Genomic DNA, 3,954 nt, shown 5'->3' on the forward strand with positions numbered 1-3,954 from the left:
CAACTGTGGAATGGAAAGAACATGATACAAAATGTCAATTTATTTAATTTATTTAATTCTTTCATGTCTTGGAAAAGCCATTGGAACAACTGAGAGGCCAAAACAAACGACAACCAAAATACAAGTGTCTGTAGTCCATATTTGGACTACACACAAAAAACTACTGGATCTAGTGCACAATGCATCTTTTGAGTTAAAAAAAAAATGGAGACAGTAATAGGGATAACACTATCCAAAATGCCAAAAATTGGATTCTGTACATCTGGATGTAGTGGTGAGACAAATTCTGTTTACATTATACATGCTTCCCTTTGGCAGTATCATTAGACAACATAGCATACATTTTCACTGCTATGCAGATGACACCCAACTTTATCTATCCTTGAAGCCAGATAACACACACCAATTATTTAAACTGCAGGAATGTCTTAAAGACATACAGTCCTGGATGACCTCTAATTTCCTGATTCTACATTCAGATAGAACTTAGATTACTGTACTCAACCCTAAAAAACGTAGAAATATGATATTTAACCAGATCTGAATGGAATTACCTTGGCCTAGGAAGGGGCAATAGCATATGGTTGCCCCTCCCTGAGGAGAAGGATTTTAAATGGGATTCTGGATTTAACAGTGAGTCAGTGAAGAAAAGCCAGTATAGGAGAAATATGCTCTCTCTTTCTGTCAGTACTCTTGCCGCAGTGTTTTGGATCAACTGAAGGCATTTAAGGGAGATTTTAGGGCATCCTGATAATAACAAATTACAGCAGTCCAGACTAGAAGTAATAAATTCATGAACTAGTTTTTCAGTGTTACTCTGTGACAGGCTGTTTCTTATAGTCAGGCCCCATGTTATCTTAAAGTACCATATCACCCCAATAGAGCTCTTCACTCGCAAACTGCTGGTTTGCTTGTGTTTTCTAGTGTATTTAAAAGTAAAATGGAAGGCAGAACTTTCAGCTTCCAGGCCCCTTCTTTTATGGAACCTGCTCGCATTTTGGATTCGGAAGACAGACACCCTCTCTCCTTTAAGATTAGGTTTAAAACTTTTCTTCTTGATAAAGCATATAGTTAGGACTTGATCAAGTAACTCTGAAACCTCCGTTAGTTACAGGTTTATAGGTTTATGTGGCTGGAGACCTCCCATGAGTGTTTCTTCTTCACTCCCCTTTTTTCACTCACTCACTATATGTTTATACATTTAATCATTAGTTATTATTATTCTCTGGTTCTCTTCCACAGCATGTCTTTGAGACACTCTCTTCTTCAACGTTATGCTGCTCTGTTGTTTGTTAATTGCCCCTTGGGGATAAATAAAGTCTTCTGATTCTGACGCTCTGAGGCTGGTTCTGCTGGAGGTTTCTTCCTCTTCCTCTACTGACTGTCTCCAAAGTGCTTCACTGTAACAAAAGTCAGTAAAATATACAGCAAAACACTGTCAAATTCCAACGGTAATGGAGCGTAAAACCAAAAACTTCCTTTTACTGTATTAAATAGATTGAATAACCGTTAATTGTGAGACTGGAAAAAACTTTGTTTTTTACTGTAATAAAATGTTGAAATTATAAATATTGTCTGTGAAAACAAAAAAATATGCATACATTTTACAATTAAATATTGTAATGTTGAAAATGTCTGAAACACTTAGATTTTACGGTATTATTTGAGTAAAACTACATATTTTGGGGTTGTGCACATTGGAATTCACAGTATAAAGCTGTAGATTTTTAAGCAAACAAAAACATTCATTTTTACAGAAGCAAGATGTTAAAAAATAGGGTCCACTGTAATAATACAACCAGTAAATACCATTTAAAAAAAAGGAAATATCAGCAGTGAAAGACAATAAAATTGATAGTATTTTTTTTTATTTTAAAATTCAGATACTGATATACAGATTAAAAGTTAGGCCTGCAGTTTATCATTGTTAACCTTCTGATAAAAAAAAATCAACAGCAAAAGAAGATGTTAAAAATAAAGTTCATGGTTGTGAATAAAATTGATTTCAATAATCTTTTTTAATTATTATTTTAAAACAACTTTATGTTGTTGTGTTTCACGCCATATTATCAGACCACCTTAAGTGGGTCCGCCTTAAATTTTGAGTTTGTGTGATCGCTGTTGATTGGTAGCTAAACTGCTGGTAAACTGTGTACAGACGTTTTACGTTCGAATTGCAGAGAAAAAAAAATTCTGGTAGCAACATTGTGCAGTATGAGCGAACCATTTCACCAAAAAAAGGGGAAGCAAGGCAAGACGTGGCTGCAGCGGTCTGCAGACGTGACTTCTGATCAAATTCGAGCCTCCTCCTAAAGAAACAAAGAGCGACGTTACATTGCGGGATGACGTCACCTGAAAATGACCAATAGCGCGGCGCGCTGCTGAGCCGTGTGCCAACCGCTCTTTTTTTCATGCAGGAGACTTGGCTTCGCTAACGGACACAGTTTTGAACTCCTATATTAGCGCCATTTATGGCTGCTTGGACCACAGCATCTTCGGAATTTGTAGACATCCTGGCAGCTTACAATTAGTTCGAGGTGAGGTGAGTACATGCAACTTCAAGTAATCTCTGTTATAAAAATCCACCAGCCCAGCGTTTATAGATAATTTTAGCAGTTCGTTTTTTATGAGTGAGGTTGTGAATTAAGTTAGCATTTGTGAGTTGAGTTAGCATTACTGTCGCCAGGAAAGCATTGCTCTGGATTAGTTTCTGTGTTTGGCTGCTTAATTTGCTAGGGAGGAATTACCAAAGTACATGGAGTTATGTTAATCTGTAATTTCTGTGGTAAGGTAGTTCAGTCATCAAGGGGCTACGTGCTTCATTGTAAACTGCATCGGAATGAGCCACGTTGTTTCTTTCGGTGTACATATTTTACACATTTCTTTGTTGTCTGTCTCTAAGTCTTATTTTGTCTTTATTATGATTAAAAAGGTTTGTTTTGTTCCTGCCCTTTTCAGACACTGAATTTGAGCAGAAACCATAAGGATACTCAAAGGACCTGTGACTCTCAGGAAATGGTGAGATTTCAGGTCATAATCTTTTTTTCTTTTTTTTCCCATTAAATTCATTTTCCTTTTTCCCTTTACAATATTGCTGTTTTCTTTTTGTAAACAGCATCAAATGAGAGGGACAGATGAAACAGTTTCAAGACAATGGCAGGAAAAACATGCTGAAGATTGAAACAAACCTTGGCTGGAAATATTTGGTATGTGTTTTACCGTAAATCAAATTGTTGAAAAACATTCAGCTACACTGCAACACAGGGAAACTTGATTTGCACTTATTTTGTTACTTTAATTTCTTGTCTCATTATTTTTGTCAGTTATTATTGTTTATGGTGTATGCCCTTCTTGTTTTCTTTCTGAATGCAGAAGGTATCTAGCCAGTCCACAATGAAAGCTTCGGTGCACCCCATGAGTCTTCTGGCAGAAATGATGGCGCCTGTATTCTTTGGTTTCCCTAAACATCACACCCTGCCTGTTTATACGAGGCTCTTCAATTAAGTCTGCACCCAAAGATTCAATAAGAGGTAAGCAGTGGTATTATTCAAGTGAGCAGTGAGGTGAGCAGTTTCATACGCTATAAAATGTAGATTGAATGATAGGTCTCATCACCATGCATTCAGCCATTAACTTCAAGTTCTATGATTAGGGCTGTTCGATATAACGATATATATCGGATGATTTACGCTATCGTTTGTTTCGTGCTGTCACAAAATAAACTGTTTACGGCAGTATTTTTTCATTGTTTTGACGGTCACTGTAGTGGCTATATTAATTTCTTAAAGTTCTCTCTTTCTCTTATATTTAATATAACCACACTACAGACGGACAAGCCCCTGTTTTTATGCGTTGTGGTTAGCAACAACGACGGTAACAGCATCGCGTGTCCGCTTGTTTATGTTCCACATAAACCTTTCACAATAAAGCTCAAGATCCTGTTGAGACTTTTCA

General features: G+C 36.7%; 1 long non-coding RNA gene across 1 annotated transcript; it reads left to right on the forward strand.

Annotated features, from left to right (window-relative positions):
* The first annotated feature begins 2,431 nt into the window (after nt 1-2,431).
* On the forward strand, nt 2,432-3,653 carry LOC134631077 (uncharacterized). Its single transcript, XR_010094359.1, has 4 exons — nt 2,432-2,542; nt 2,959-3,018; nt 3,116-3,206; nt 3,373-3,653. It is a non-coding gene; the product is annotated as an uncharacterized LOC134631077 (long non-coding RNA).
* Nucleotides 3,654-3,954: the final 301 nt, after the last annotated feature.

Source organism: Pelmatolapia mariae, linkage group LG1 (genome assembly GCF_036321145.2).
Source record: "Pelmatolapia mariae isolate MD_Pm_ZW linkage group LG1, Pm_UMD_F_2, whole genome shotgun sequence".
Taxonomy (NCBI): Eukaryota; Metazoa; Chordata; class Actinopteri; order Cichliformes; family Cichlidae; genus Pelmatolapia; species Pelmatolapia mariae.